We start from the raw sequence: 22,947 nt of genomic DNA, 5'->3' as shown, positions 1-22,947 counted from the left end.
TGTTGTTACATTTGCATAATTTGAGGGGTGCACATCACCAGCAAAGTCATTTGTATAATTTTACTTTGCCTGTACAAACCATTAGCATAGGCAAGTCTGATAAGGCTTGTACCACAGCCTCTGCCATAGGAACAAACAGAGCATGGCTTTGTGTCCGTGTTTGCACCTTTACAATGCAGAAAACAACTCGTCTCTGGCCCAAACCGTTCAAATCTTAAGACCTAAAGCGCTAAAACATTTTTTTTCTTCTAACTAACTGGTCTCAGAGCATTTTGTATTATTCTGTGCGTAAATCCAAGACAGCCCATTAAATGGACTGTCATGGATTTACGCACAGAATAATACGAAATGCTCTGAGACCAGTTTGTTTTGCTAGAAAAAAAATGTTTTAGCTCTTTAGGTCTTTAGTAAGATATGTTATGTTTCGTAAGGTATGTATTAATTTGTGGATTTCTATCACCCAATTTGCATGATATGTTCCAAATGACAATTCGTATTATAGGTATGTTGCGAATTTGTAAAACGTACAATATGTTACGAATTTACAAATGTACAATATGTTACAAATTTGAAAAACGTATAATATGTTAAAAATTCTAGCTAGGTGGCTAACGTTAGCTACGCGAGGGGTTGGGGTGAAGATTAGGGTTAAGTTTAGGAGTTAGGTTAAAGGGTTAAGGTTAGGGTTAGGGGAAGAGTTAGCTAAAAGGGTTAAGGTTAGGGTTTGGGTAATGGTTAACTAACATGCTACGTAAACTCAGCAAAAAAAGATTAAGGCAATTAATGTCACAGTTATGAAAACTTAGGAAACTAAAGAGGCCTTTCTACTGACTCAGAAAAACACCAAAAGAAAGATGCCCAGGGTCCCTGTTCCTCTGCGTGAATGTGCCTTAGGCATGCTGCAGGGAGGCATGAGGACTGCAGATGTGACCAGGGCAATAAATTGCAATGTCCGTACTGTGAGACGCCTAAGACAGCGCTACATGGAGACAAGACGAACAGCTGATCGTCCTCGCAGTGGCAGACCACGTGTAACAACACCTGCACAGGATCGGTACATCCAAACATCACACCTGCAGGACAGGTACAGGATGGCAACAACAACTGCCCGAGTTACACCAGGAACGCACAATCCCTCCATCCGTGCTCAGACTGTCCGCAATAGGCTGAGAGAGGCTGGACTGAGGGCTTGTAGGCCTGTTGTAAGGCAGGTCCTCACCAGACATCACCGGCAACGACATAGCCTATGGGCACAAACCCACCGCGCTGGACTGGACAGGATTGGCAAAAAGTGCTCTTCACTGACGAGTCGCGGTTTTGTCTCACCAGGTGTGATGGTCGGATTCGCGTTTATCGTCGAAGGAATGAGCGTTACGCCGAGGACTGTACTCTGGAGCGGGATCGATTTGGAGGTGGATGGTCCGTCATGGTCTGGGGCGGTGTGTCATCGAACTGAGCTTGTTGTCATTGCAGGCAATCTCAACGCTGTGTGTTACAGGGAAGACATCCTCCTCCCTCATGTGGTACCCTTCCCGTAGGCTCATCCTGACAATGCCACCAGCCATACTGCTCATTCTGTGCGTGATTTCCTGCAAGACAGGAATGTCAGTGTTCTGCCATGGCCAGCGAAGAGCCCAGATCTCAATCCCAATGAGCATGTCTGGGACCTGTTGGATCGGAGGGTGAGGGCTAGGACCATTCCTCCCTAATCTTACTACATTTGCACACACTGTATATAGATTTTTCTATTGTGTTATTGACTCTACGTTTGTTTATTCCCATCTGTAACTCTGTGTTGTTGTTTTTGTCAACATGTTTTGCTTTATCTTGGCCAGGTCGCAGTTGTAATTGAGAACTTGTTCTCAACTGGCCTACCTGGTTAAATAAAGGTGAAATACATTTTTTTAAATAAAAATTCCCCCCAGAAATGTCAGAGAACTTGCAGGTGCCTTGGTGGAAGAGTGGGGTAACATCTTACAGCAAGAACTGGCAAATCAGGTGCAGTCCATGAGGAAGAGATGCACTGCAGCTAATGCAGCTGGAGGCACACTTCCGATACTGACTGCTACTTTGAATTTTGCCCCCCCCCTTTGTTCAGGGACACATTATTCCATTTCTGTTAGTCACATGTTTGTGGAACTTGTTCAGTATGTCTCAGTTGTTGAATCTTGTTATGTTCATACAAATACTTATGCAAAAATAAATGCAGTTGACAGTGAGAGGACATTTCTTTTTTTGCTGAGTTTAGTTACAAAGTAGCTAAAAAGTAGTAAGTAGTTGAAAAGTTGCTAATTAGCTAAATTTGTCCATGATGAGATTTGAACTCACAGCTTTTGGGTTGGTAGACATTTGCGTAATATGCACACCCATTTTGGTAGCACACCAGGGTTCAAATCAAATACAAGTATATTTGTTGCATGCACAGGATACAACAGGTGTAAAATAGTCCAGCGAAATGCTTACTTACAAGCTGTCATTGACACACACAGCCCTATGGATAAAGCTGTACCACAGATCCCCTGCCAACAGACTGACAGCTAAATTACTATTTCATCTAAACCTCATCCAACTTTAATGCATCTGTCTCCTCTCCTACATCTCCACTGATATCACACAGACCATGTTACATCACTACGGGAAGCAGCAAGGGAAGGAGGGAGGAGGGGAGTTTGGGGAGGGAAGTGGGGAGAATGGGGAAGGATGGAAGGATGGATGGATGGAGGAGTATGGGAGAGGAGGGTGCAATAAGTGTGATAGCGTTTATGTGGTAACATCACAGGAGGTTGGTGGCACCTTAATTGGAGAGGACGGGCTCGTGGTAATGACTGGGGTGGAATCAGTAGAATCATATACATCAAAAGTATGGTTTCCAGGTGTTTGATGCCATTCAAATCAAATCATTTAACATTTACATTTAAGTCATTTAGCAGACGCTCTTATCCAGAGCGACTTACAAATTGGAAAGTTCAAACATATTCATCCTGGTCCCACCGTGGGAATTGAACCCTGGTCCCCCCGTGGGAAATCAAATCAAATGTATTTATATAGCCCTTCTTACATCAACTGATATCTCAAAGTGCTGTACAGAAACCCAGCCTAAAACCCCAAACAGCAAGCAATGCAGGTGTAGAAGCACGGTGGCTAGGAAGAACTCCCTAGAAAGGCCAAAACCTAGGAAGAAACCTAGAGAGGAACCAGGCTATGAGGGGTAGCCAGTCCTCTTCTGGCTGTGCCGGGTGGAGATTATAACAGAACATGGCCAAGATGTTCAAATGTTCATAAATTACCAGCATGGTCAAATAATAATAATCACAGTAGTTGTTGAGGGTGCAGCAAGTCAGCACCTCGGGAGTAAATGTCAGTTGGCTTTTCATAGCCGATCATTAAGAGTATCTCTACCGCTCCTGCAGTTTCTAGAGAGTTGAAAACAGCAGGTCTGGGACAGGTAGCACATCCGGTGGACAGGTCAGGGTTCCATAGCCGCAGGCAGAACAGTTGAAACTGGAGCAGCAGCACGGCCAAGTGGACTGGGGACAGCAAGGAGTCATCATGCCAGGTAGTCCTGAGGCATGGTCCTAGGGCTCAGGTCCTCCGAGAGAGAGAAAGAAAGAAAGAAAGAGAGAAAGAGAGAATTAGAGAGAGCATACTTACATTCACACAGGACACAGGATAAGACAGGAGAAGTACTCCAGATATAACAAACTGACCCTAGCCCCCCGACACATAAACTACTGCAGCATAAATACTGTAGGCTCAGACAGGAGGGGTCAGGAGACACTGTGGCCCCATTCGATGATACCCCGGGACAGGGCCAAACAGGAAGGATATAACCCCACCCACTTTGCCAAAGCACAGCCCCCACACCACTAGAGAGATATCTTCAACCACCAACTTACCATCCTGAGACAAGGCCGAGTATAGCCCACAAAGATCTCCGCCACGGCACAACCCAAGGGGGGGCGCCAACCCAGACAGGAAGATCACTCAGTGATTCAAACCACTCAAGTGACGCACCCCTCCTAGGGACGGCATGAAAGAGCACCAGTAAGCCAGGGACTCAGCCCCTGTAATAGGGTTAGAGGCAGAGAATCCCAGTGGAGAGAGGGCAACCGGCCAGGCAGAGACAGCAAGGGCGGTTCGTTGCTCCAGAGCCTTTCCGTTCACCTTCACACTCCTGGGCCAGACTACACTCAATCATATGACCCACTGAAGAGATGAGTCTTCAGTAAAGACTTAAAAGTTGAGACCGAGTCTGCGTCTCTCACATGGGTAGGCAGACCATTCCATAAAAATGGAGCTCTATAGGAGAAAGCCCTGCCTCCAGCTGTTTGCTTAGAAATTCTAGGGACAATTAGGAGGCCTGCGTCTTGTGACCGTAGCGTACGTGTAGGTATGTACGGCAGGACCAAATCGGAAAGATAGGTAGGAGCAAGCCCATGTAATGCTTTGTAGGTTAGCAGTAAAACCTTGAAATCAGCCCTTGCCTTAACAGGAAGCCAGTGTAGGGAGGCTAGCACTGAAGTAATATGATCAACATTTTTGGTTCTAGTCAGGATTCTAGCAGCCGTATTTAGCACTAAATTAAGTTTATTTAGTGCTTTATCCGGGTAGCCGGAAAGTAGAGCATTGCAGTAGTCTAACCTAGAAGTAACAAAAGCATGGATACATTTTTCTGCATCATTTTTGGACAGAAATGTTCTGATTTTTGCAACGTTACGTAGATGGAAAAAAGCTGTCCTTGAAACAGTCTTGATATGTTCGTCAAAAGAGAGATCAGGGTCCAGAGTAAGTTTTATTTGAGACGACTGTACAACCATCAAGATTAATTGTCAGATTCAACAGAAGATCTCTTTGTTTCTTGGGACCTAGAACAAGCATCTCTGTTTTGTCCGATTTTAAAAGTAGAAAGTTTGCAGCCATCCACTTCCTTATGGCTGAAACACAGGCTTCTCGCGAGGGCAATTTGGGGGCTTCACCATGTTTCATTGAAATGTACAGCTGTGTGTCATCCGCATAGCAGTGAAAGTTAACATTATGTTTTCTAATGACATCCCCAAGAGGTAAAATATATAGTGAAAACAATAATGGTCCCAAAACGGAACCTTGAGGAACACTGAAATGTACAGTTGATTTGTCAGAGGACAAACCATTCACAGAGACAAACTGATATCTTTCCGACAGATAAGATCTAAACCAGGCCAGAACTTGTCCATGTAGACCAATCTGGGTTTCCAATCTCTCCAGAAGAATGTGGTGATCGATGGTATCAAAGGCAGCACTAAGGTCTAGGAGCACGAGGACAGATGCAGAGCCTCGGTCTGAAGCCATTAAAAGGTCATTTACCACCTTCACAAGTGCAGTCTCAGTGCTATGATGGGGTCTAAAACCAGACTGAAGCATTTCGTATACATTGTTTGTCTTCAGGACGGCAGTGAGTTGCTGCGCAACAGCTTTTTCTAACATTTTTGAGAGGAATGGAAGATTCGATATAGGCCGATAGTTTTTTATATTTTCTGGGTCAAGGTTTGGCTTTTTCAAGAGAGGCTTTATTACTGCCACTTTTAGTGAGTTTGGTACACATCCGGTGGATAGAGAGCCGTTTATTATGTTCAACATAGGAGGGCCGAATACAAGAAGCAGCTCTTTCAGTAGTTTAGTTGGAATAGGGTCCAGTATGCAGCTTGAAGGTTTAGAGGCCATGATTATTTTCAGCATTGTGTCAAGAGATATAGTACTAAAACACTTGAGTGTCTCTCTTGATCCCAGGTCCTGGCAGAGTTGTGCAGACTCAGGACAACTGAGCTTTGGAGGAATACGCAGATTTAAAGACTAGTCCGTAATTTGCTTTCTAATGATCATGATCTTTTCCTCAAAGAAGTTCATGAATTTATCACTGCTGAAGTAAAAGCCATCGTCACTTGGGGAATGCTGCTTTTTAGTTAGCTTTGCGACAGTATCAAAAATAAATTTAGGATTGTTCTTATTTTCCTCAATTAAGTTGGAAAAATAGGATGATCGAGCAGCAGTGAGGGCTCTTCGATACTGACGGTACTCACGGTACTGTCTTTCCAAGCTAGTCGGAAGACTTCCAGTTTGGTGTGGTGCCATTTCCGTTCCAATTTTCTGGACGCTTGCTTCAGAGCTCGGGTATTGTCTGTATACCAGGGAGCTAGTTTCTTATGACAATTACATTTGCTCCGCTCTGGACTTTATTATGAGCCGTTCTCCCCTCAGCAGCCTCCACTCGGTAAAATGGGGTTAATCATGTTTAGGGTTGCAAAGCTACAGGTAATTACCAAAGTTGCTGGAATGTATAATAATTTTGGTAATTAACAGAAAATCTGAAGTAATTAACAGAAAATCTATTGCAATCTATTGTAACTTTGGCAGTGCTGTAGAGTATTGGAGTATCTGTACTTTACTTTACTATTTATATTTTTGACAACTTTTACTTTTACTTCACTACATTCCTAAAGAAAATAATGTACTTTTTACTCCATACATTTTCCCTGACACCCAAAAGTCTTCATTACATGTTGAATGCGCAGCAGGTCAGGAAAATGGTCCAATTCACGCACTTATCAAGAGAATAACCCTGATGCCTCTGATCTGGCAGACTCACTAAACACAAATTTAATAGAAAGTTTGAGTAACTTTCTAGTAAGGTATCTATACTTTTACTGAAGTAGGTTGAGGGCAGTAGTGGAGCAGGTTGAGAGCTTCAAGCTCCTTGGTGTCCACATCACCAACAAACTAGAATGGTCCAAACACACCAAGACAGTCATATGCTTGATGGTTTTGCAACTGCACTTGAAGAAACTTTAAAAGTTCTTGAAATGTTCCGCATTGACTGACCTTCATGTCTTAAAGTAATGATGGACTGTCTTTTCCCTTTGCTTATTTGAGCTGTTTTTGCCATAATATGGACTTGGTATTTTACCAAATAGGGCTATCTTCTGTACATCAACCCTGCCTTGTCACAACACAACTGATTGGCGCAAATGCATTAAGAAGGAAAGAAATTCCACAAATGAACTTTTAACAAGGCACACCTGTTAATTGAAATGCATTCCAGGTGACTACATCATGAAGCTGGTTGACAGAATGTCAAGAGTGTGCAAAGCTGTCATCAAGGCAAAGGGTGGCTACTTTGAAGAATCTCAAATATGAAATAACATTTGTTTAACACTTTTTTGGTTACTACATGATTCCATATGTGTTATTTCATAGTTTTGATGTCTTCACTATTATTCTACCATTGAATGAGTAGGTATGTCCAAACTTTTGACTGGTACTGTATATTTAATGCTGAAACCTTCATATTAAACACCAATGATATTCACTAAGTTGATGGTTTATATTTAGGATCATGTTTTACGGCTTCGTAATTTAATAGTTTTTATTTTTAAATCATCTTGTTTAATTATTTCATATATTTTACATGTGATAAGGCCCATAGGCGGAAATCCCAGGGGGGACGGGGGGGACACGACCCCCCCATCTTGGGAAAAATATGATTTGTCCCCCCCAATATATCACTGTAAACATAACTATGTAATTTCAATAATATTAATAATACGCAATGAAAGCACTTGTGCTGATTATAGACACTTAATAGCGCATTTAAATTTCAAAAGATTGCGACCCCCCCCGCCCTTTGCCTCACAATGGTTTGATCCACTGCCAGTTCTTTAGCTGGCAAGGTAATAGAGAGTTCGTATCTACTGTCCGAAAGGGACATGTACGTAACTGACGTGAGGTTAATCCAGTCAATCCATAGCAGGTCGATAGCAATGTTATTTATTTATTTTTATGTTGGCAGGGTTCACACACTAGGGGAATTTGCAGAGCTAGCGCGCAAACTAAAGCAAACATTAACTATCAAGCTAGCTAGTACCTATTCCATTTATGTGGCGTCGTCAAAGATGGAATCTTTGCTATCGTCAGTTTATTCCAAGATCAGCATGCAGCTGTAGTGCTTCGACGTCCCTGTGATAAGGTTAGCAATAAACTGAAGTCCAAACTGAACAGAACAGAACTACACTCTCTTCTACCATTGTCTTAAATATATATAATGGTCTCGTTGCAAAAGATAAATTGTCGCTAGTGAACTTTTTTTATTTTATTTTATTTCACCTTTATTTAACCAGGTAGCAAAGATTATAGCAAACACACAGAAACGGAATTGGTGCTCGCTAGCTTTACAAATTCAGCTATTGTTGGAAGCCAGCCAATATGAAACAAACTATTTAAATTACAAAAGGTTGCAGCATGTGTTGTGTAAATGTGTGTGTGTGCAGCTAGGCCAGCCAGCCAGCCAGGTAGAAAAATGGCAGAAAAAAGTAAGAAGACGGACATCAGAGTATTTGTCAGTACACCAAAACGCATAGTAAGAACTCTAGTATCCTAATATCTCAAAGACTAGTTGATAAAATGTTCATAAGAAAGGAGTGAAATGCTAATGGAAATGTTTCACAATGATGTCATTAGGCAGAGCAGGCAACAGATGGCACACAGACAGCAGAGTTGGGGACAGATTGGCAGACAGGGAGTCTCAGGTAAGTTTGTTGAGTCTTTGTTTGGCAACATTATGAAAGGTTCTCAATTTTTTTGACTTGTAAAATAGGGACATAATTGGAAAATGCCATGGATACCCCCACTCTCAACTTAAACTGGTGACTAAACTAAGATTTGTTTACGGCAATGGTATTGCTGTTGTGATTAATTGTGTAGTTTTGGGTACCGGTAGTTTGGAGTACGGCAAACACCTTATTTATTTTCTAGGAGACAGACTGAGTCAGTTAGGGTGGTGAAAGGGAAAGAGCCAGGGAGAGAGACTTCAGAGGACAGTGTCACAGCCACGGCAGGACCAAGTGTCACCCTTGCTGCCAGCAGCACCAGTATAGGGGACAGTGGCACAGCATTGTCCAGTTACCACAGTGATGGCACAAAACCATATTAGCCACACCCACAATTTATAGAACCGCAAACTCTTGCCAACAGAGTGTTGACGTTTCAAGAGAGATGGTTTCGCGATTTCCCCTGGCTACATTATAATCCATCAATAAAAGGAGTGTTGTGTTTTCACTGTAGCCAAGGGTTTTCAAGCCAGCCATCTTCTGGCCAAAGAGCTGATGCTGCCTTCATTAGTGCAGGATTTAGGAACTGGAGAAACGGCATTGAAAAATTCACAGCACATCAAAATTGCCAAACCCACCGCCACTTTGTAATTGTAACAGCACACCAGCTAAATCCAATCAGTGTCCAGTTATGTCCAGCGCGTGGGGTAAACAGCCGGATGACGCAAGGCATTGCTTGATGAAAATTGTTAGTTCGGTGCGGCATGTAGTAAGACAGGGACAAGCCTTTAGAGGCCACACGGATGACAGTGGGAATTTATACCAGATTTTGAAACTTAGGGCAGAAGAGGATGATCCCATTTTACTGAAGTGGTTAACAGAGCGTACCACAATGTACACAGGCCCCAAAGCACAGAATGAAATTCTGAACATCATGGCCAATACAGTCATTCGAGGCATTGCAGCTGAGATTAGGTCTCTTCCGATTGTACAATTTTCATTAATTGTTGATGGTACTCAAGATGTCTCTGGTGCTGAACAGGAGAATGTCTGTCTCCGTTATGTTGACCATGACCTTGTCCCTCACAAGGAGTTTATTGGGCTATACAGGGTGTCGGAGACAACAGGCGAGGGCATTGCGAAAGTGCCAACTGATGTGTTGTTGAGGAAACCCGCAAACATATGCTCGGTTCTTTTGTTCAGTAGTGTGTATAGCAGTGGTTCTCAACCTTTTTGGGGTACTGGAACCCCTGCATATTTTGAGGCAAGGCAGGCAAGGTTTTGAGCGGTCCTCAGGGACCTCCACCCCCTCTATATTATATGTAAACTTACTGGAAACCTTGTGGTACTGACTACATTCATTACACTTTTTTATTTCACGGACTCCTTGCAATTAGTCCATGGACCCCTGTTTGAGAACCCATGGTGTAATTGATAGTTGTTCTTTTGTTTAGTAGTTTTCAGTACACTTACAAATGATTTATTTCATGTTATTTTATTTAAAATTGCATACTTTGTGCGACATACTTGTCCATAGCTGCTGTTTGAAGAGTTGAGACACTGACTGAAGGATATTTTGGTTGATTTATTTGGGTTTTTCATTGAAGTAGTTATTTTGCTTTTAGAACTGTACTTATTTTAAGCTTTTTGTTCTTGCAAAGATATTGTAATAGACTCAGGCCAGGTGGACATATTTAATGACTATATAAATGTATCAGAAAAAGTCAAATTAAAAGGTCAATTCAATACGGAGACCAACTTTGTGATGGTTCTCAATGGAGATTATTTTAGATGTGATCACACCATGTTCATTGTATTTATGAAAACTACACCCATACAGTGTACAGTACCATTGTCACCTACTGACCTTTCTTGATATTGCTGGTTGTAAGTACGAATACCTGCATACATACTGGACTGGTAAGGAGCACTGCTATAACTATTATTAGTAGTAGAATTATAATGATTTAAACATTTGAACAAGTTGGGAAAACCCTTCAGTTAACTACTGTACCTATCAATTATCCAGTTGTAGGAATTATGGTTCCTCAATATACATTTAACAACGTATGCTATGTGTTACAGCACTACTTTTGGTGTCCCCCTCAGGAATTGCTCTTGAGAAAATTTAATGTAATTGTCCCCTCCAAGGTTGATCTCAGATTTTCGCCCCTGATAAGGCCACACAGAGGACCAGAGATACTTACAGTACAGACACATATGATCATCTGAAGTACCCAAAAGGGCCACTAGATGTCTTGTGAAAGATTACATAAATCCTTGAAAGATACCAAGATTCTCGTGATTTACTGGTAAACTTCAAAAGTTTTAAATAACCCACCTCTAGTCATGTTACATCATTGAGGGGAAGCCGACAGGAAAGGAGGTGAAGGGGGAGTATGGTGAGGGGAAGAGGACGCAATAAGTCTGTTGGGGATTATGAGCAAAGCTTTTCTGTGGTAACATGGGGTTTGCTGGAAATGGAGCATTATATCCCCCCGGAGACTCAGATGCAATTAGCTGGAACAGATGCAAATGTTTGGGAAATTCGTCACGGACCAGTGGAAGAAACAGGAAGAGTGTGTGTGTGTGTGTGTGTGTGTGTGTGTGTGTGTGTGTGTGTGTGTGACCAACATGAGGATATATCCACTCTCCAAGCACTTATGGTTCATTTATCTCTGTGGTTAATGAGGAGCTTGTTAGGAGACTGTGAGTGTCCGCCATTAACTCACACACATACATTGCATTCTGAAAGTATTCAGACCCCTTCCCTTTTTCCACATTTTGTTATGTTACAGCCTTATTCTAAAATTGATGACATTATATTTTATTCGCATCAATCTACACACAATACCCCATAATTAAAAAGCGAAAACATGTTTTTAGACATTTTTGCACACATATTAAAAATAAAAAACATAAATACCTTATTTACATAAGTATTCAGACCCTTTGCTATGAGACTCAAAATTGATGTCAGGTGCATCCTGTTTCCATTGCTCATCCTTGAGATGTTTCTACAACTTGATTGGAGTCCACCTTTGGTAAATTCAATTGATTAGATATGATTTCAAAAGGCACAGACCTGTCCATATAAGGTCCCATAGTTGACAGTGCATGTCAGAGCACAAACCAAGCCATGAGGTCGAAGGAATTGTCCATAAAGCTCAGAGACAGAATTGTGTCTAGGCACAGATCTGGGGAATGATACCAAAACAATTCTGCAGCATTGAAGGTCCCCAAGAACACAATAGTCGCCATCATTCTTAAATGGAAGAAGTTTGGAACCACCAAGAATCTTCCTAGACCTGGCCGCCCATCCAAACTGAGCAATCGGGGGAGAAAGGCCTTGGTCGGGGAGGTGACCACGAACCCGATGGTCACTCTGACAGAGCTCCAGAGTTCCTCTGTGGAGATGGGAGAACCTTCTAGAAGGACAACCATCTCTGCAGCACTCCACCAATCAGGCCTTTATGGTAGAGCGGCCAGATGGAAGCCACTCCTCAGTAAAAGGCACATGACAGCCTGCTTGGAGTTTGCCAAAAGGCACCTGAAGGACTGTCAGACCATCAGAAACAAGATTCACTGTTCTGATGAAACCAAGATTGAACTCTTTGGCCTGAATGCCAAGCATCACGTCTAGAGGAAACCTGGCACCATCCCTACGGTGAAGCATGGTGGTGGCAGCATCATGCTGTGGGGATGTTTTTCAGAAGCAGGGACTGGGAGACCAGTCAGGATCGAGGGAAAGATGAATGGAGCAAAGTATAGAGAGATTCTTGATGAAAACCTGCTCCAGAGCACTCAGACTGGGGGTGCGAAGATTCAGCTTCCAACAGGACACCATGACCCTAAGCACAGAGCCAAGACAAGGCAGGAGTGGCTTCTGGACAAGTCTCTGAATGTTTTGAGTGGCCCAGCCAGAGCCCGGACTTGAACCCGATCTAAATATCTCTGGAGAGTCCTGAACATAGCTGTGCAGCGACGCTCCCCATCCAACCTGACAGAGCTTGAGAGGATCTGCAGAGAAGAATGGGAGAAACTCCCCATCCAACCTGACAGAGCTTGAGAGGATCTGCAGAGAAGAATGGGAAAAACTCCCCAAATACAGGTCTGCCAAGATTGTAGCGTCACACCCAAGAAGAGTCGAGGCTGTAATCGCAACCAAAGAGGCTTCAACAAAGTACTGAATAAGGGGTCTGAATACTTAAGTAAATTTGATATTTGATATTTGTATTTTTTCCTAACATTTCTAAAAACCTGTTTTTGCTTTGTCATTATGTGGTATTGTGTGTAGATTGATGAGAAAAAAATATATTTAATCAATTTTAGAATAAGGCTGTAACCTAACAAAATGTGGAAAAAGTCAAGGGGTCTAAATAGTTTCCGAATGCACTGTACATACACACAAACACACACACATTCCCTAAGTGTCCTATCTGTGGCCTGAGTTGTCATCACACACCCTGTTGTCTTACATCAGAGAGCATGATTCCTTCTGCACTGATAGGCTAGGTGGAATATTCTCTATATGGCCAATACCAACCCAGTCAGATCACCACAAGTACATAGGGGGTAAGGGCTGTAAGGTTGGTTGGGAATTGGGCAATCCTGTCAAATATGCAGTGGACCTTTACTGTAGGCGGAGATCAGGAAGTAGGTGATGAGTCAATGTGAAGGCTGAGTCACAGAGAGGGTTAAAACACAGATGTCTTTATGGAGCAGGATGTTGTACTGAAACGTATTACTTCTGCCTCCAAGATCAGAAGTAAAACAGACAGTTCAGACCTGTGTGTGTGTGTGTGTGTGTGTGTGCGTGCGTGCGTGCGTGCGTGCGTGCGTGCATGTCCTATGGGGCTTGTAGAGAGTGCTGGCAATAAGGTCATTCAGACTAATTAGAAATCTATAGGAGCATTACTACAGAAGGGACTGACCACTACAATCCTTCTTTAGCATTGTGTAGAGAGATCTAAAACCCACTGATGACTCCACGTCTACAGTCATTCAGCCATTGGCTTGTAATACAAACCTTTTTATCAATAGGCTCCCTCCCTGATTTCAGAGAGAAATTAAAGCAGTGCAATGGTGCCCTACTCTGACCTATATACAGTACTAACAGAGCGGCACAACAGTGAAAAGAACTAGGCCAGTCCAGACGACTGATAAAATATAATGAAACGTAGCCAGGCCTACCTAGAACAAAACTTAATTGATGCAACTGCAGCAGCCAATTAAACTGGATTGAACTGTAGTCTGAAATTTGTACATGTTATACATTTGCAAAACGTATGATATGCTACGAATTCCAATTTGTTGTAGCTAACGTTAACTAGGCTAGGGGTTAGGGGTTAAGGTTAGAGTTAGGAGTTAGGTCAAAGGGTAAACGTTAAGGTTAGGGCAGTGTTTCCCAAACTTGGTCCTCGGGACCCAAAATGGTGCATGTTTTGGTATTTGCCTTAACACTACAAAGCTTGATGATTAGTTGATTATTTTAATCAGGTGTGTAGTGCTAGGGCAAAAACCAAAATGTGCACCCTGTGGGGTCCAAAGGCCCTGGGTTAGGGAAAGGGTTAATTAACATGCTAAGTAGTTGCAAAGTTGTTAAAAAGTTGTAAGTAGTTACAAAGTTCCTAATTTGCTAAAATGCTAAAGTTGTCTGTGATGAGATTCGAACATGAAACCTTTGGACAGGGTGACCACATGTTCCGGATTGTGCGGGACAGTCACGCATTTTGGTCCTTTGTCCCGCAACTAAACAATCCTATATCATAAAGATGTGGTAGCCATGGTGATGTTAAACACTTCTCCAATTGTTATTGAGATCTGATATTCTGCACAAGACGAGACGTAGGTCAATGTAATAGGCCTATCGTCAACCAATCATATTTCTGAAATCCTTTCAGCCTAAACAGTCCCCCAGAGTGGACACGTCATAATACCCACAAAACCTAGTGGTCAAACACAGAAATGGTTCCAATTGTCTTTTTTCCATTCATTTCTCACATAGGTAATTTTACAAACACTTCAAATTAAGTGTGTATTTGGTGTAGGCTTACCGTGGCGTGACATTTTGATAACCAAGTAATTCTTTCTCGGACAAGGGGAGATATATCAATATATTCGCCTCAATTACCTAAAACAAATGCTAAATCCTAAATAAACTGAGCAAAAAAAGAAACGTCCTCTCACTGTCAACTGCGTTTATTTTCAGCAAACTTAACATGTGTAAATATTTGTATGAACATAAGATTCAACAACTGAGACATAAACTGAACAAGTTCCACAGACATGTGACTAACAGAAATTGAAAAATGTGTCCCTGAACAAAGGGGTCAAAATCAAAAGTAACAGTCAGTATCTGGTGTGGCCACCAGCTGCATTAAATACTCCAGATTTGCCAGTTGTTGCTCTGAGGTGTTACCCAACTTCCCCACCAAGGCACCTGCAAGTTCCTAGACATTTCTGGGGGGAATGGTCCTAGCCCTCAGCCTCCTATCCAACAGGTCCCAGACGTGCTCAATGGGATTGAGATCCGGGCTCTTCGCTGGCCATGGCAGAACACTGACATTCCTGTCTTGCAGGGAATCACGCACAGAATGAGCAGTATAGCTGTTGGCATTGTCATGCTGGAGGGTCATGTCAGGATGAGCCTGCGGGAAGGGTACCACATGAGGGAGGAGGAGGTCTTCCCTGTAACGCACAGCTTTGAGATTGCCTGCAATGACAACAAGCTCAGTCCGATGATGCTGTGACACACCGCCCCAGACCATGACGGACCCTCCACCTCCAAATTGATCCCGCTCCAGAGTGCAGGCCTCGGTGTAACGCTCATTCCTTCGACGATAAATGCGAATCTGACCATCACCCCTGGTGAGACAAAACCGCTACTCGTCAGTGAAGAGCACTTTTTTCCAGTCCTGCCCGGTCCAGTGTCGGTGGGCTTGTGCCCATAGGCAACCTAGTTGCCGGTGATGTCTGGTGAGGACCTGCCTTACAACAGGCCTACAAGCTCTCAGTCCAGCCTCTCTCCGCCTATTGTGGACAGTCTGAGTACTGATGGAGGGATTGTGCGTTCCTGGTGTAACTCGGGCAGTTGTTGCCATGCTGTACTTGTCCCGCAGGTGTGATGTTCGGATGTACCGATCCTGTGCAGGTGTTACACGTGGTCTGCCACTGCGAGGATGATCAGCTGTCCATCCTGTCTCCCTGTAGCGCTGTCTTAGGCGTCTCACAGTACGGACATTGCAATTTATTGCCCTGGTCACATCTGCAGTCCTCATGCCTCCTTGCAGCATGCCTAAGGCACATTCACACAGATGAGCAAGGACCCTGGGCATCTTTTCTTTTGATGTTTTTCCGAGTCAGTAGAAAGGCCTCTTTAGTGTCTTAAGGTTTCATAACTGTGACCTTAATTGCCTACCATCTTTAAGCTGTTAGTGTCTTAACGACCGTTCCACAGGTGCATGTTCATTAATTGTTTATGGTTCATTGAACAAGCATGGGAAACAGTGTTTAAACCCTTTACAATGAAGATCTATGAAGTTGTTTGGATTTTCAGGAATTATCTTTGAATGAGAGGGTCCTGAAAAAGGGACATTTCTTTTTTGCTGAGTTTAGCAACCGAGAAGACCTCAGCAAAACTACAAATTCCTGCAGGATGCTCCTGCACTTCATCTCTAGCTGACATCGTCAGCTACCATTCACCAGCGCGATCAGAGTCCTGTGCTCAATCCATGATGAATCCATGTGCTGTATTGAAATTAATTGAATAAAGTGTTGAACTTCTTCCATCTGGTTTCTCTGTCTTAGCTAGTCACAGACTACACTTTAGCTAGCCATTTAGCAAAGCAATAGATAAAAACATGATTTTCTTTTACTTAGCCAAAATAATTGTTTGTTCAGTATGTCGACTTTAGTGTCAAGTTCAGACCATGTGGCATTTTTCAAGAATGAACATAAGAGCAGTAAAAGGGGAGAAGACCACTATAAGTATGACCATGTGGAGAAGTGCAGCTATAGTGAGGGGAAACTTATCGGTTTGGTCAGGACCAGCATGAGGGATAAAGTTTATCCTGTGTCCACAAGGAAAGAGATACTTAATCAATGATATAATCATTTACTAAATTACCCCGGATACCAGACTCAGATGAGTGATAACTCAGTTCTAGAATGTTGTCATTCATGAGAATGAATCTAAAAATCTATTGACATTCAGAATGATTGACTTTGTTAATTCTTAGGGCTGCAATCCCGTTAACGGGATCGATATGACAACAGCCAGTGAAAGTGCAGGGCGCCAAATTAAAACGACAGAAATCTCATAATTAAAATTCCTCAAACAGACAACTATCTTATACCATTTAAAGGTAATCTTGTTGTTAATCGCACCACAGTGTCCGATTTCAAAAAGGCTTTACAGCGAAAGCACCACAAACGATTATGTTAGGTCACCGCCAAATCACAGAAAAACACAGCCATTTTTTCAGCCAAAGACAGGAGTCACAATAAGCAGAAATAGAGATAAGATTAATCACTAACCTTTGATGATCTTCATCAGATGACACTCATAGGACTTCATGTTACACAATACATGTATGTTTTGTTTGGTAAAGTTTGTATTTATATAAAAAAATCTCATTATACATTGGAGTGTTATGTTCAGTAGTTCCAAAAACATCCAGTGATTTTGCAGAGAGCCACATCAATTTCCAGAAATACTCATAATAAACGTTGATCAAAGATCAAGTGTTATACATGGAATTTTAGATCCACTTCTCCTTAAAACTTCTTATGGCTGCAGGGGCAGTATTGAGTAGCTTGGATGAAAGGTGCACAGAGGTGCCCAGAGTAAACGGCCTGCTCCTCAGTCATAGTTGCTAATATCTGCATATTATGATTAGTATTGGATAGAAAACACTCTGAAGTTTCTAAAACTGTTTGAATTATGTCTGTGAGTGTACCATAACTCATATGGCAGGCAAAACCTGAGAAAATCCAAACAGTAAATGGAAACTCTGAGGCTGGTAGATTTTCAACCAAGCTCCCATTGAAATCACAGCGAGATATGGATGAGTTTTCACTTCCTACGGCTTCCACTAGATGTCAACAGTCTGTAGAACTTTGTCTGATGACTCTACTGTGAAGGAGGGCTGGATGAGAGGAGAATTAGTCAGGTCTGCCATGAGGTGACCATTCTTTGACCATACGCGTTCACACTCCGTTCCATCGCTCATCTGAAGTCAATGTAATTCTCCGGTTGGAACATTATTTAAGATTTATGTTAAAAACATTCTAAAGATTGATTCAATACATCGTTTGACATGTTTCTACTGACTGTTACGGAACTTTTTGATTTCGTCTGCTTTAAGTGAACGCGCTCCGTGACTTTGGATTTGTTTACCAAACGTGCTAACAAAAGTAGCTATTTGGACATAAATGATGGACATTACCGAACAAATCAAACATTTATTGTGGAACTGGGATTCCTGGGAATGCATTCTGATGAAGATCATCAAAGGTAAGTGAATATTTATAATGTTATTTCTGAATTCTGTTGACTCCACAATATGACGGGTACCTGTATGGCTTGATTGGGCTCTGAGCGCCAACCTCAGATTATTGCATGGTTTTTGCTTTTTCCGTAAAGCTTTTTTGAAATCTGACACAGCGGTTGCATTAAGACATCCAGCCTGTATTGTAGTCACATGACCAGAGACAAATCTTCAAATGCACAGTATTTATTTATTCAGAGTGGTACATGCATTCACACTGTCTTGATTTATAGGATCCTTCCCACTGTATGAGTGATATGTCAAGTGATAAAATCCCAAGTTATCAATTAAAAGTTTATGGAAAAACTGCACTTGTCCTCATATGAAAATTACAGTTAATGAAATATTCTACAGCTGTAATGTCATCAATCAAATGAAACTTATATAGCACATTTCTTACAACAAATGTATTTCGAGGTGTTCAAAGTCATGTATTGAAAGGCATGTGGCACTTAACATCCTTCCTCTTGGCAGGTCTCTATAGGTGACCAGGGGATTCTCTCTACCAAATGCAAATTCCCCCATGGAGCTCATAAGTGTAGCTATACAGATGTATTGGCTATTTTTGCGGTTCACAATATCGGCTGTACGGATGTGGAATGCGAGCGGAGGAAGCCAGCCGTGCCCAACCAGGTGCAGTCAGTTGAGGACCTGCAGCCGGCCGAAAAGTACAAGCTAAGGAACCGTCTTTGGGGCAGGTTTATTGGAATGGCATGTCTCCTTGAAACTGAGCCAGAACAACCGCTACCCTCCCTGTCACCCTTGTCTGTACTGGATATTGTTTCAAAAAAGGGCACCTGGGGCATGCAGGCATCCTGGCTGGCATGGCACTGTCGGTGGAACTCTAGGAGGCTCTACAGCAGGCAACTGTAGGACAGCGCAACAAACCAAACTAGTACACCATAAGGAGAGGGAGGTTGGCTGCCAGTTACTCCATCGCTGCTAAAAAGGGTCAGATCACAGTCATTGGATGGGGTGTTGCCTGTAAAGTGGGGTACAGATAATGAAGAGGAGGGCATCAAGGCATTCAAAATGGATACAGGGATGGATGTGCAGGAGTCAGGGTCTTTGGTCACAGGGTCTAGGATCCTGGGTGTCTCACCAGATGGTTTGGTGGGCACCACAGCAGTAGTGGAGGTCAAGTGTCCCTATGGTGCAAGGGACCTTACCATTGAAAAGGCAGTGAAGTCGAAGGATTTCTATATCCAGGAGGAGGAGGGTCTTACCGCCTACATGGAGACCATCCTTACTGGCACCAGGTCGAAGGGAAGCTCCACATCACTGGAAGGGACACTTGCTTCTTCGTTTTGTGGACCACCAAAGCTTCCATCACCATCCCCAACCAGCGTGACGACCTCTGGCAGACAAGTATTGCTGGACTAGCGGAGTTTTTCAAGGGCCACATGCATCCAAAGTTGGCACTGCAACAGTGAACATTTGTAAATATCTTGTAAATAGTTTTTGCACACAAATACGTTTTTGTCTTACCTTGAGGTTTTATTCCAAAAATATTCCATATTGTTCAGACACACACACACTAGGCTCCTCCCAGAATAGGTTATATTTTATCAGTACAGTAAAGGACCATTCTGCAGTTTCTGCTGGACCCCTGAAAAGACGCAGGCAAGCACGTTTGGTTCTTCTCCCGACTTGGAACAGTCTTCATGGTGATAATGAAAAAAAGTTTGTGAGTCACGTGAATTAAAGTGATGGTAACATTGCTGACAGTGCTTGCACTACAACGGAATAATTGAGCCAGGTGCAATTTGGTGTAGCTGTGACACAACTTCATAAGCGCCATAAACACGTGATCCTCAAATGACACCACCTTAACCCTCCACTTGGCAAAGTAGACAACGCAGTCCTTGCAACGTTAAAAGTATTCAACTACGATGTTGAACATGCCTTTATCTGGAAGTTCTGTTTCCACCCTAAGTATTTTATCAGACAGCTGTGATGCTGAATACCAGTTGCAGGTATACAGCTGATTCTCCTGTAGAACCTTCAACTGTGCTAATGTTTCCTCAAGATGTACCTCAGTGAGAACATTCTGCAACTGTGCAGACAGCAGTCTCCTACATTCTTCAGCGGCCGAGGGGCCTGGAACTTCATTGTCTGCCATGGTGGATGTGTCTGGATGTACCTCTTCTGGCACGGTGGATGAGCTACCTTTTCTGCAAAATACAGGGCCATTTCTCTTTCCCAACTGAAAATGGCAGCTGCAGACCCAAGTGTTGTCACTGGGTTTCCAGTCTGCCAGTCTGAAAGACAAACAAAAGTTACTTTTACTAGCTAGATAGGTTGATTTCTAAAATGGTAACATCCAAAATCTGTAGCATGCGATGTTTGTAAAGGCAAAATTTCCCTGCTGTGTCAGGCTAGTTTGGCACATTGTCTACTAGGCCAGTTTGAAAAGTACTAGCCTCGGGATAGCTTAATTTACATCCCTGTTGACATGTTTAACTGACTTCACAGGGATATTTGATTAGTCATGAACAACAGATGCACTGGTGGAACAAAACCGTTTCTGTGTTTTGTATGGGAAAACATTGAGCCCACAAGTCCTATGTAAGGTAGCTAGCCAGCTAACTAACTTTAGCTAATGTCGCTAACTAGCCAACCAAGGTGCCTAACTAGCTGGCCCACCAGGTGATATTTAGCTAGCTAGCTAGTTAACATTAGCTCACTGTTCGTGTAGTCAGACTTTTCTAAGTGGTGACATGCTAGTTAATCAACTATCCTTGCCATGGTGATGGCCTAACATTAGCTGGCAAGTCTGACTACACAAGCGATGAGTTAACGTTAACTAGCTAGCTAAATATCCCGTCCTTGGTGGGCTAATGTGAAAAAGTATGACTACACAAACTGTGAGCCAACATTAACTAGCTGGCTAGCTCACTAAATACTTGTCGATAAAAAGGTCAACAGTCATTATGCTAGCTAATGCTGGTTTTATTTTTACTTGTAAGGAAGGTAATGTGCATTGTACACGTAACTACAGTCGGTGGTTATCTAGCAAATTTTCATAAGCACCTAGCTAACTACAGATCTTTGACCTAACCAAAATAGTTTATTAGCAGCTAGCAAACAGGGCTTACCTTATCACACAGCTCCAGCGATGCCTCTCGCTTACAGAGGTCGGAAAATGATAAAATACACATGCATGCTTATCGGAGTAGTGGTTACAATACGGAGTCGTGGTTACATAGCACAGAACCACCCTTGCTTCTTATCGACGGAGAGACTTACCTAAGGTTAGCTAGTTAGCTACAAAGGCCAGGGTAATTTAAATTATTCTAGTAATAAAACATGCTAAGGTAGGTTATTTGAAAGATGCTAAACAGCAGTGCACATGATAAATACAGAATATCAATTAATTAAACGAGAAACTACAAAAAACTATAATATCTACCAGTTATTATATTTGACTTTACTTGTAGGTTCCTTGCTACTTGATCCTGAGATTTAGCGTGGAGAAATGTTGAGGTTTTTCCCGCCCTGCAACACTGCCTTGAGTGATGACTTCAAAGCTTGCGACAAGATTTGTAGTTCTGTATGATAGCCACATTAGAGGCTAATTAGCATTTCATTTTTGGGGGGTAATTACAGGCAAATGTATTGATAAAAGTTACCTTGTCCGAGAGAGATTTACGTGGTTATCAAAACATCAAGACAGGGTAAGCCTACACGAAACACAGACCTTATATGAAGTCATTAAAAAATCCCCCATGGAAAAATGAACGGTGGAAAAACTATTGGAACCATTTCCTTGTTTAACTGCTAGGTTTTATAGGTATTATGACTCATACTGTGGTACTCAATTTCAGCCAGAGAGGAAGAGAGAGGCCCAACTCGGAAGAAAATATGCTTCCCTTAAGCAGGTGGTGTTTTTTCGTTATTTTGCCCACGAGCAAGGAGTTTTTTAATGGCAGTCAATGAGAGAGTGTTGAATTTGGAGAACAAAAAAATGTATGACTTATTTGCTACGTGAGGTTTAGATGACTAGACAGCCCACAGTGCCACTTTGTGGACAACGACTCCCATTTTTAGGGCGGAGAGACATGTAACTTGTCAGTATATCCATAACAGTTGTTCCAGCTATACTTGAAGAGGACAGTAGGCCTAACTACTTACAAAAAATTGTGTTTAAAAAATATAAAAAATATTGGCACATAACAGATCAGATTAGTGCAGTGAAACGTGTTGTTCTGATGAAGAGCTACAAAAGCAGGTAAATATCCGTATTAGACTGAAAATTTTAAAGTAATTTCATCAAACTTGGGAGGTCTCTGTGCTCATTAGTTGCTTATTCAACATATTTGCTGCTACTTGATTCAATCCTGTTTTAAAAGTCTCCCTGTTTTAACATTTCCTGAGACCAACCAGAAATGTTTCTTTGGACAAATATTCCCAGATTTTCATAAAGCTGCCACACATGTGGTCTATCCTTTCTGCATCACCAAAATTCTCTGCACAGAGCTTCACTACGCCACTTCACTTCTTACAATGGTGCTTGTTAAGTAAAGTTAGATCAACACTGAATCAATGTCCTGTTGTCCCACATTTGGGTATTTTAAATGATGTCACCCTACCTTTGGGTTCTTAGACATTCGCGTTATACAACCCTACTTTAGTTTTTGCCTTAAGTAACCTTCTGTCTTATGTAATTACAGATATCATACTCATTTGAGTGTCCCGGATTTACATTTACTATGTTACGTCTAGTCTATGAGACCAGGCTGAAGCTGTGGACTCAGCACGAAGGCTGATTAGTTAATGTGAGGTTATTTGGACAGGGTATGAGCTGGTACTGGCAG

Source organism: Salvelinus fontinalis, chromosome 1, assembly GCF_029448725.1.
Source record: "Salvelinus fontinalis isolate EN_2023a chromosome 1, ASM2944872v1, whole genome shotgun sequence".
In the NCBI taxonomy this organism is placed as follows: domain Eukaryota; kingdom Metazoa; phylum Chordata; class Actinopteri; order Salmoniformes; family Salmonidae; genus Salvelinus; species Salvelinus fontinalis.
This window is presented reverse-complemented; position numbering follows the sequence as displayed.